Here is a 12327-nt window from a genome sequence, read left to right on the forward strand (position 1 = left end):
CCAAGTCGAAAAATAATCAAGTATATTCATTAACAAAATTAGAAATGTTAATATTAACATTATAATTGAGCCGTGCCATGAGAAAACCAACATAGTGGGTTTGCGACCAGCATGGATCCAGACCAGCCTGCGCATCCGCGCAGTCTGGTCAGGATCCATGCTGTTCGCTAACAGTTTCTCCAATTCCAACAGGCTTTAAAAGCGAACAGCATGGAGCCTGACCAGACTGCGCGGATGCGCAGGCTGGTCTGGATCCATGCTGGTCGCAAACCCACTATGTTGGTTTTCTCATGGCACGGCTCATATTATGTTTATATCGCACCCACAATATACATGTACATACACAAAACACCTCCCGCCGCAATCGTTAAATAAATATGAAAAGTCAGTCTTACATACTTCATCCTTCGCCTAACAGAACACATACACCATATACATGCAGTATTTTCTTTAATTTCGTATCAATCCATGCAGTGCCTAATTTAACATTGTTAAAAACTGGGTACACTTTACCTTTAAGTTTAAGAGGACCAGATCATTAATACCAGAATGCGTACACACTAAAAATATCGTCTCTAAAACAGACACCCTCCGCTGCATTATAATAGTGTCTTGATTTATTTATATCACGCTTTTTGTTTTAAGGTTAGTTTGACTCTAAACAATTCACACATCCTTATTATTGGTAAGCGCAGTTTGGGAATATATAGACGTTCTCTTGATTTATAAGATATGTTCGAAAGCTTCAGTTGATATATAACTTTATGCAATTATTTAGGGATTTATTTTCTGTGAGTGAACGACCAATTTTTCAAGGGCCCACCTGTGGTAGAACAAATGCTTGGAAGTACTTCAAAAGAACATACCTGTGATGGAAGGATAAAACAGAAACTTTTTTTGAAAAGTTCTGGCATCAGAAAGGACATAAATTAATTAGCTGACCTTGTTTTTCTTTGACAGATATAGTGCTTTTTTCTAGGCAAGGAATTACTGTTGTGTGTGGTTGCGTAAGTGAAGTGATGATGGAATAACTCTGGTGAGTACACATATTATTTTACAAAACATTGTACTGTGAATTATTTATTTTCGTGGACAAGCAATTTCATGGTTTTTGCTCAAAACGTAATTTTGTGTGTATAGAAATTCGTGTATTTCATCTTCTGAAAACGAAATTAACATATTTGTTTGTTCGCTAGAATTAAATTTCGTGCATTGGCGCAACCGTGAAATGCGCAATGATTAGTGCCCAACATAGATTAATAATTCCAAATTAAATGTTTTAATAGAACAACATAATTATATAGTTCCCCGAACAGTTTTGTTCAAACTTAAATTGAGTAATTCAGCTGGCTGCATAATTCTAGGTTACGGCAAGGGATATGTGTACTTTAATTAATATGAATTCGCAGTGTTTCCGCAAACATATGCATGTTGTAAGACACCTAAGAATTTTGACACAGGGAAACAAACAAAATGTGACATAAAACTCCCTAATTATAGCTTTTTCTTGTTAATTTGACGGCCTCCAAATAATAGTCCATCCACGTAACTTAAAATATGATGGTACTATAAGGTTGGATTGACATAATATCTCTTAAGGTTAACCTGATAATGTTTTGACTTGCAAAATAATGCTTTTCGGTTCATCTGAATTTATCTTGATGTCTGGAATTATGTAATCGGGGTAGTGTAAGGAAAGAAAGGTGCGAAACAATTCACTGAAATTAGTAGATATTATTACGGTTACAGCAATGTAATAAATATTTAGACATGTTTTATCGCTGTGTAAATAATGAGGTAAATGATACAATATTTGAGCCGCGCAATGAGAAAACCAACATAGTGCGTTTGCGACCAGCGTGGATCTATACCAGCCTGCGCATCCGCGCAGTCTGGTCAGGATCCATCCTGTTCGCTAACAGTTTCTCAAATTGCAATAGGCTTTGAAAGCGAACAGCATGGATCCTGACCAGACGGCTGGTCTGGATCCGTGCTGGTCGCAAATGGACTATGTTGGTTTTCTCATATCGCAGCTCATTTGTTTTTTAACAGATGGTGATAGAGGTAAAATTTATCTTGAGCTGTCAAACATTATCAATGCATATGTTTTAGTACGCAATGTGTCGCTGGTCAATAGTCAGAACTATTACCCGAGGTTCGAGGGTAATGCATTTAATAAGTGTTTTTACATGAATTCAGAAATTAGTTTTCAAAGTTCTATTTTCAAATGATTGACTTACAGGCACAGTATATGCATGTGTTGAATAGAGAACGGTCATACACATGTATACCACAAACTATGGATCAACAGTTTATTTAAGGAGTAATTAAAATGACTTAGACAGCTGTTTTAAGTGATGCAAGCAGTTTCAAAAGACTTAGAAGTAATTATGTCTCATTTTTACTTCAATAATGAATTGTCAGCGGAACACACAACACATGCAGACAACTGAAGGCTGTTCAGAAGCATCATTAATGCTAATTAGAATTTGTAAAATACAATTGGAACTCTGTATCTCGAACTACAAGGGATCGAGCATTTTACTTCGAGATAATGGAAGTTCGACTTAAAATGATATGAGCCGTGCCATGAGAAAACCAATATAGTGGCTTTGCGACCAGCATGAATCCAGACCAGCCTGCGCATCAGCGCAGTCTGGTCAGGATCCATGCTGTTCGCGTTTTCATAGTCTATTGCAATTAGAGAAACCGTTAGCGAACAGCATGGATCCTGACCAGACTGCGCGGATGCGCAGGCTGGTCTGGATCCATGTTGGTCGCAAAGCCACCATGTTGGTTTTCTCATGGCACGGCTCATATTTTGTACACGTGTTTTTGGGACAGCACCTGAAAATATCTCCGAGATAGCCGGAATTTTGAGAGATATCGAGTTCGAGGTATTGAGTTTCAGCCTTAGTATGCTTTCCTTTTCATTACGTGATCAAATGAATAATGTGACGGGCTTTTAAAACGAGATCTGAAACATGTAACACTACTGTTTGCAATATATCATGTACTGTTTTAAAAGGTCACTATAAAATCTACAACGGAGATGTACTCATTTGGTCAAACATACAATGCAGTTAATAACAATGTGGAAGTTTTGAGAAGTGTAAATTAAATGCAAAATAAAATATGAAAGTGCAGATGCATTTATAGGAATCAAACACAAAGGAACTGGACAGAGTATGTTCTATTTAACATACGGTTCCTTGTGTTGTTGTTTTTTTATTATCATAATGTTGAAACACAACAAAACGAAGACAAAACGTTAATATAATGGAAAATCTGAATTTGCCTATGGATCAAGTTCGAATTCGGTATCTAAGCTATACATATATACCCGTATTAGTGTATGACATTTTTATCTTTTCGTCATAAGTTGTCTCTGTTCAAATTCTATTGAAGTATTTTCACATCAATGCTGTGTGTTCGTCATTAATTTAAAACTATTTGCGACATCACAAACTGATACCTTGCGGCTACCAGCCTTTATCCATATTTATAAACTGTGAAATGATACACCTTAAAATCTATTTTAAGTCCCAGTTGTTATTTTTGTATTATATTGTTTAGGTTTAGCTGTGACCAAGTGGGCAAAGCCCAGCTGGAGACCACTAGTCCGATTAAATGCATAAGGCCAGACCATGTAAAATGTTAAACTTGTGCAATATCGTGTTTCATGTATTTTCTGAATTGTGTCTGTTGATATAATATATTACTATCAACAGATATCATATTATATTTATTAATCTGCATCAGACTTGTTTATGCAGGGGTGTATATTTTGTTCTACATTAGGGACATTTGGCTTAACTATATTATGACAGGAGAATAATTTACCAGTGAAAATGTGCACGTTTCGTTTTGCGCAACACTTCATTTAAGTGCTTCCTTTTTTACGCTGCCGCTTTTTGAGGTAATATAATACTTTGCTCGCCTGTCAACGGGATGTATCTAAAAATGTTCCGTAGTTTTATTTGTTATTTATTAATTCGGTACCAAGACCCTATTCTATACCGTGACGAAACAAATGTCTCCTCACAAATTTATTGCCTATTTTATTTTAAGTTTACAATACTTTTATTTCAGCCAATATTGATATATTTACACAAACATGACAATAAACGGTAAAAGATAATTAGTGTAGAAGATATATATTTCCTGATTATTATAGATTCAATATTTTCACGAGTGGTGACAAATTAAAAATCTGGTTCTCACGGATAAAATATATCTTTTAACAGAAAGACCTTGACTAACAACTATAGATATTTTATTCTAGCCTAAAAAGTTATTCGGTACATTTATTTTATTCGGTTAATGACGAGTAAATAAAAAAAAACATCGTATTTTCTGCTTGACGAAAAAGAAGATCCTTTATCATAAAAATAAGTCAGTTTAATCCATTTTGAAACCATTTACTAAAGATTGCCTCTATTAATGGTTTATTTATACTACTTAATTACGATATTTGTCAGATAGTTGTTCTTATCTTACAAATTAAATTATTTGTAATTGACGGGAATATTCGGTATCTGAGATGTTCTAGGAAATCGAGAGATGCAAGGCTGATTAGCTACGTTATGTAGTTAATGATCTAGAACATGGGATTGCTGGCAGCTCTGCTTAATGATGAATTTCGGTGTGTCTTTGAGACATACCAAGAAAATCATTTCAATCCAAAGACATTATGTCACTATTTCGTTTTGCCAATATTGTTACTATTTTTATATGCATTGGTGCAGTAATCTTTTCACAGAATGTAAAGAAGGTGCCGTTGTGTTATGCTGTCTTGCTAGATTAAATCATTGTTTTCCCCCCAGACTGTAACAATGGGTTATAGTGTTTAAGGTCAGATATTTAGAAACAATGGCGTAGTTGTATGTGTCAGCTTAATAATTTTCTCTTCTGGTAATTCCTGCTTTTTATCTACAGTAGAATATCATGAATAATTACAAACTACATGTAAATTGAATACTTATCGCCATCTACATATTTAAGAATGCTTATTTTAGCATATTTTATCTTCTGACGTTTAAAAACAAGAACATAATTCTCATAACTATTACTGTAACGATTATTACAAATGAAATAAAGCTTTTAGCCAAACAACAAACCGTTAAATATTGAGCATTGTAGATTGTTCGTTTGTCGGCGATGCTGGTGTTTATGATCAATGTGGATAAATATTTCCTTCACTTTGAACCATAGCCTGACAGCTGCTTGCTTTCTGTTTTACGATCATATTACACCATGTGTGTGCAAAACATTTAGGTGGGTTCGAGTACGAACATATGTAAAAATCAAAATTTAAACTCCGTTATCTGTTATATTTATTAACGTATCTGCAGCAATTCTTTCACATGTGCCCTTCAGCTTTATAATATGCACTTACAGTAAAACTTCTGTTAGGAGTCTTTTGAATAAGAGCTCTTCTGCAGATCTGGAAAAAAAGAAAAATGGCGACAGGAAACATTCATTTTAGTTTTCCGGCTTTACTTGTCTGGTCCGTTGAGAATGTTTAAAGATATGCCAAGCATTGCTGTACTTTGGCTTCGGATCTATGTAACTGTCTCGGAGGATATGTGAGACCAGATTCAGCGGTTGTTTTTATTCAAACACACCCCTTTGTTACATTTGTATGTCTAAGTTTTTGTATCGTAGGTTTGCCAGGTATATGCTGTATGCTCTTTGTTTGTTGTCTGATTTCATACCGAATTTAATGATGATCAGTTAGCGCAAAGAAGCCAGGACATAAAATGTGCTGCAGTATATAAAGTTACTTATCTCTGGTCGTTTTGATCAAAATGTGGCTTTTCCTCTTTCATCTTTTTGATGTTTACACCGCCGTATCTTAATTGGAATTTACAGCTACATACGTAATTGACAAGTTCTACAACGCTGGTATTTGGCATTCTATTTATAAATATTTCAGAAAAAAGTATGGTTAATTGTGGTTTCATGCCTAAGATATTATCAAGAATTGTTCAACACCAAAAACATAGCATGACCGAGATGCTAGACATCTCTTGGCTACAGATGTTGCAAGAAAAAAATGTTTATTTTAAACGAATAAGAATCTGTGAGAGTTTACAGGCATTATATAAACACGAGTCTGTGTTACATACAAAAGCGGAAAAACCGTTTGATACATAATAATGTATATTTCCCCCTTTATTTATTCTATTTCAGTATACATTTGTATTACTTTGTTAAATAGGTTCTTGTTGCATTGTCCTTCACACATAGTCGAGCACTTTTCTAGTGAATATTGCTGTGTTGCTTAATACTTTACGCAATGGTGTCATCGTTGTGTGAGGTAATTCCAAATTAATGTTTCCGTTTTGCTGTGTATATTAACCCTTACCCTGCTAAATTTTTATAATGAACTTGTCCATCTTCCAATTTGGACAGTACCATTAACTGTTAAAAGGGGTGCTCAACAAAAAAGAACTGACTGAATGGCGAAAAGTGCAGACCATGATCAGCCCAAACGGATTTTTGCAGGCTGATCTTGGTCTGCACTGGTCGCAAAGACAGAATCACTTGCCGCCAACAGGCTAACGGTTAAAATAATTTTACAGACAGGGATAAATGGTCATGAAACAGAAACACTGTAGTCACTACCTACATACATTTGATCTTTTGACAATAATATTAAGATAAATGCCTGTTCATATGAAAGATTTTCCATAAAAGTAGTTACAAAGCCTGAGTGTGAAAGTTGCAGACAAAGTGGGAAAAGTAAATAACATTTCATACAGTGTGACGTAATTCACTTAATAATGAATGGTCACTATTGACGTAATTTCTTTATATAACGTAATTTCATTTTCCAAAATATATAAATTTAAAGAGAAAACCCTAGAAAATAAGACACAAAAAAAATCGAAATTAATTTTAATTCTTTTAAAAGATATCAGTATACTAGGTCTTCTGATATCCCATCGTCATAATTGTACATATTTTCCTCAAGTTTAATGTTGAAATGCTCAAAATAAAATAAACACTCCAAGTCCACGTCAGTCATAACACAAAAAATATCGCACTTTATCGATGTTAGAACATGGAACCCTGTCAAATCGTTCTGTAGCATATAAAATACTATTAATATCCTTTTAAAATCAATATAGGGAACTAATTAACAGCATGTGTGTATTGAATTATTTTCAATTAATGATGCTTCAAGTTATTTTATTCAATGTATTCTAGATAAATAATTGAATGAACAAATATATATATATATATATGAGCCGCACCATGAGAAAACCAACATAGTGCATTTGCGACCAGGATTGATCCAGACCAGCCTGAGCATCCGCGCAGCCTGGTCAGGATCCATACTGTTCGCTTTCAAATCCTATTGCAATTAGAGAAACCGTTTGCGAACAGTATGGATCCTGACTGTGTGGATGCGCAGGCTGGTTTGGATCCATGCTGGTCGCAAATGCACTATGTTGGTTTTCTCATGGTGCGGCTCAATTATATATTTATGTATTTATATGACTGCATGGAACTTTGTAATGCGCAAGAACACACCGTTACAACAATTATTTATTATTATTATCATTATAGTAAAGTACTGGGAGCGCGGAGTTTTTCCTGTTTCATTTTGAAATAGCTTGAATTTCGAAAATTAGATTTTACACACACACCGTGCTTCGTAATACGTGTAGATACTAATTGAGTTTGGCATGCAAGTCATCAAAGATGAAACAAGCGGTGCGCGAGAATGTTGATCAGTTAACAGAAAACAGAATTTGCTGTCGTTCTAGATCAAATCCTTGACAAATCACAAAAACAGTCTGGAAAATATACGATGTTTGTTTGAACAGAAATTTGTCTGATAAAGATCAGTCTGAGAGATGTGCACATGCATCACTGGTAAAACCTGAGATTGTGTCTTGTAGTCTATTGCTCAGTGATGGTTTTGTAGCAAGATGCTTCCAATTAGGAAATGCTAATTTTGTAATGGGAATGTGTGTCTCTTGCTATTTCGGGAATTGTTTTTGTTGTACTTTCTTTCAAGTGCTTTTTTTTTTAAAGAAACTACGATCACATGTGGAGAAAATTTGTGTGAAATGCGTTTTATAACGTAAATTCAGAGTCCATTTTATTTGGGAAACATTTTAGAATATACGAGAGCGGGTCAATGAAAAACGAGGACTTTTGTCACAGCAGAAATATTTCTGCGAATAAATAAACAAACTTACGTAATTTTACTCTGTTTTAGTGTATTTTTTACCTGACGTGGCGGGGTTTCGCGACGGTCCACTACATTATTGTGCAGGGTATGTAGTACATGTAACCAATGTAGCGTTGAATTTTAGTCGTTGGCTACCGAAGATTACGGAATTAAACAAATATATTGCTCTACATATTTTGCTCGTTTTTTGAGATTACTATTATTTGCATAAGTCAGAGATTAACTCCGCCCCGCCAGGTCGAATAAAACGCACTATATTTTATCAAATAATATTAGAAAAAATACTTATTCATTAATTTTTGTAGCACTGGATTTAATTGTAAACGTTGTAAAAGAAAAAAAAAATCAAAAAACAAACTTTGTAAGGCTGCAGGAACCTACAATTTTAGGGCTCATACTTTTATAATATTTTTCATGTGTCCCTTGACAGAAAGTCTTCCAAGATCTTTCATGATTTTCAAGGGTCAAAAGAGTCGGCAAAATGTTAAAATAAAATTGGAAAGTTTCCAGGGAATTTTTATAGTTTGACAAGGCATATTTTATTCATCTGTTTCCAGGGCGCTCACGACTAATTACATATTTGTTATGTGTTTAGTTAGTCTATTACTAGAGAGGATAATATACAAATATGCAAAAAATTGTTATAAAGACCGGCTTTACTGCAATTCATCTTGTCAAAAAAAGAGTAACTTAGTTTAGAAAGGCTTTCACCAAGATTTTTTCTCTGAGTTATGTTTCCGCCGACAGACGCTAGGAACCTCAAGTGTTACGTGATAAAACTCATCCAGCGAATTTATATGAGTTCTGAGTACTTTATTTTATAGTTTTTTAAGTTGATGGCTGGGTACCAGTATAATTACGTAATAATTGATTCACTTCAAATGCCACATTGCGAAATAGTTTCATTCCTGTTTTATATCAATATCTTATGGTAAAAAATCAGTTATTCTTTTGATGATTGTAAAACAAGACCTATTATTACTTGGAATTATTTGATTTTATTTCAGTTGGAGTGGGGGAGGGGTGTATTTATAAATTTAATTGCATGTGCAGTTTCTTATGATATAACCGACTTTTGTATATTTCTTTATTTTAGTTGTTTGTCTTAGTTTAAATAACTAAAAAGTATTTTTATTTTAAATCGGATAGGAAACATCAAAACGATGATGATTTACTAGTAGTAATAAATCATATGATTGTTTCTGTGTTTGGGTAGTTTGTTTAATCAGTTTAACGTTATGTAATGGTGGTCAGTGTTTAATACAATTTGAATAGTGTCTCTGCATTTCGTCCCAGAAAAGACGTACGTGTTCTGCGCACATAACTGACATTTCCATATAGGTCAGGTTTTTGTTGAATCGACAGGGACATAAAAATGGCCGATGATCGCCTGGCTCCCGCTCTCTTGATTTTTTTTTAAGTTTGTTATACATATTGAGCAATTCAGCAGGACTTTGATAAATAGTCATGTTCTCGTTGCCTGTGTGTTCCATGCATTTTTTAAAGTATATTTTGTACTGGTCTACACATACACGTACACGTACACGGGATGTCGGTTTCAGAGAACAGCGTTCTAAGAACGTGACCGGTCCTATGATAGCTTTGTCATTGTTTTGGATTAAAAATTAAGAGAAGGTTATCACTTATCAGTATGAAACAATTGGGTAACTGAAGTTAAACGCTCCTTTGAATTTATAAAGCATATGCAGATGGTATAATATTATGGCAGGAAATATAACCTGCATTTCCTGTTGATACGGTTTTCATGGAAATTATGCCGCCGTCGCAATATGCATTTGAAAATGAGCCGACGGAATTCTATAGGTCACTAATTACTAATATCATTAATTGTCTGGTAATATAGATATGCCAGGTTATGTAACATTGTCACCAAGAAGATTGATTTCAGGATCGCTTTTGTAGTAAAACTTGATCTAGTGAATGCCGCTTTAGGAAAGCTTCTGCCAAAAATAAATTTTAAGTAAATTGAAATACAGATTTTTTCAGATTAGAACAAGTCTGATTCGAAATGAATTTGTTTTATAAAGCAAATGTTGGTGGTTAAATTTGATGTCAGGAAGTATCACCTGTTCTATTGATACGTTTTTTTATAGTAATTTCGCAGTTATCGTAATATTCATTGGAAAAGGAGAGATATTGTATACATTTTCGACTGAAATCTGTAGGCCACTATTATAATAGCTAATATCACTAATTGTCTGGTTATGTACATACGCCACGTTATGTAACAAGCCACCAAGAAGATTGCTTTCAGCTATGAGTTAGAACCAAGTGAACGCATCTTTAGAAAAGCTGCTGCCAAAAATATTTTATTTAAATTGAAATATACAAAAGATTTTTCAGATTAGAAAAAGACTATTTTCTAGTCTGATTCGGAATGAATTTGTTTTAGACAAGGAAATACGGAATTATCGGCTCACACCTATATTAAATATTTTGTTAATAAGTTATATTTTCAGTCAATATGCAATTGCCGTAGTATAGACTATAGTTTATTTGTGAAGTGTAATAACTGTTGTTTCAGATCAGATTTTATTCATCATTCGGGGCAAATTTCCTAAATACCTGCCATTGATTATGGACATTTTATCAATGGATTTGCTTCGTTCAAGAAGAAGCTATTTGAATGTGATTTTGTTTTTGACTTGTACACATACTTCATAAATGTAAAAGCATGCAATTATTAATAAAAGATTGTATCTAGATTCTAATTAAGTGCTGACGTGACTTTTGTATTATGTGCATATTAAAGGTGGGTATATAGATATGGAATAATTTGAATCAAAAATGGATAATTCACTGAACTTTGAAGGTAAGGTTGTAGTAAAGATATAAAACAAGTTGAATGAAATTTGGATACAATACTAAGACATGATACGTATCGTCGAGTGGCCGATCAAAAATTAAATTTATGATGACCCGTTGCATCATATTATAAACTTATGACTATCAAACAAGTAAAAAGCATAATAATCAATGCACAATAGACGTAAATTGTTCATGTCTTGATTCGCGTTAAAGCTTTTTTAATTCGTATAATTATAAATAGAATATATAAGATATTAATGGTAAAATACGGTGATCTTATCAGCGATAAAACTTAAACGTTCCAATAACGCGGAACAAAGAGATGTTTGAGCGGATTTATATAGCCACGTTTGGGGGCATTTTGAATCGCCTTGAAATTCACAAAACATATGTTTTACAAATTTTATCAGACATTTTATTGATATGTATCTTGTAAGGTTATATACATAAAAATATGTAGCTTTACATTACGATTACACAATCTTTAAATCTAAAATAGACGTTTTTGTTCTCTTAACAATGATTCAGTTTTGTCTGCAAATCATTTAGTTAGAAAGATATCTTATTTTGATTTAGGCATTGTCAATCGCTGGGTCTGGATGACTGAGACAAAAAAGAACATTTTTTGTTACTATTTTTAGATTTTGAGAAACAATATTTTATTTCAGTTTAAGCATGTGGAATAAAACTGGTTTAAAGAACTATTCAGTCATTTGGGTTTATTGTTTTTTAAGCTATTTTAACACCGGTTGTAAAATAGGATATTAAAATTTTATATTCACTAAGTTCGATAACTGCTTCCTGGATACACCGAGTGTGGCATGACGAATTAAGCAACTTTTACACCTTTCAAATAAAATTTGCTGGTCCACAAAAAGAGTGCCACACTTTACGTTGTACCGTTTGGGTCGAAAGCTAGCATTGCATGCACGCACATTTCAAACTGTATGTGCATGTACGCATAAGAACGTGCACGTATATGCTTTCGTGGACATGTAATTACAAGTGCTAACATGAACACATACAATTGTGCGTGCACTTTTAAATATTTAAATATATGAGTGTTTTGTAAATGCACGGGTCATAATAATTATGCTTGCATATATACATTTCATATGTGCACGTGTATATATTAATATTATGTAAGTGCACGCATATACGTATTTTCAGTTATGTATGCATATACTTCTAAAGAAATTAGGTTTTGCAGTTATGGAGCATAGCAAAGCGAAAACAATAGCTTAATTCAGTAGGTCAATAACAATTCTAATACTCATTCATTGCTTAGC

The 12327-nt window shown here is 33.7% G+C and overlaps 1 protein-coding gene across 4 annotated transcripts in view; it reads left to right on the forward strand.

Annotated features, from left to right (window-relative positions):
• The first annotated feature begins 590 nt into the window (after positions 1–590).
• The window catches only part of LOC123531486 (corticotropin-releasing factor receptor 2-like), a 124878-nt gene continuing 113141 nt past the window's right edge, over positions 591–12327 (forward strand). For 2 of the 4 annotated variants that reach the window (XM_045312497.2, XM_045312496.2), the window contains exon 1: positions 591–1036. The gene's annotated coding sequence lies outside the window, so the exon portion shown is untranslated. The remainder of the gene's footprint in view (positions 1037–12327) is intronic. The other 2 variants (XM_045312495.2, XM_045312494.2) reach the window with 2 other exon arrangements.

Source organism: Mercenaria mercenaria, chromosome 11 (assembly GCF_021730395.1).
Source record: "Mercenaria mercenaria strain notata chromosome 11, MADL_Memer_1, whole genome shotgun sequence".
NCBI classification, from domain to species: domain Eukaryota; kingdom Metazoa; phylum Mollusca; class Bivalvia; order Venerida; family Veneridae; genus Mercenaria; species Mercenaria mercenaria.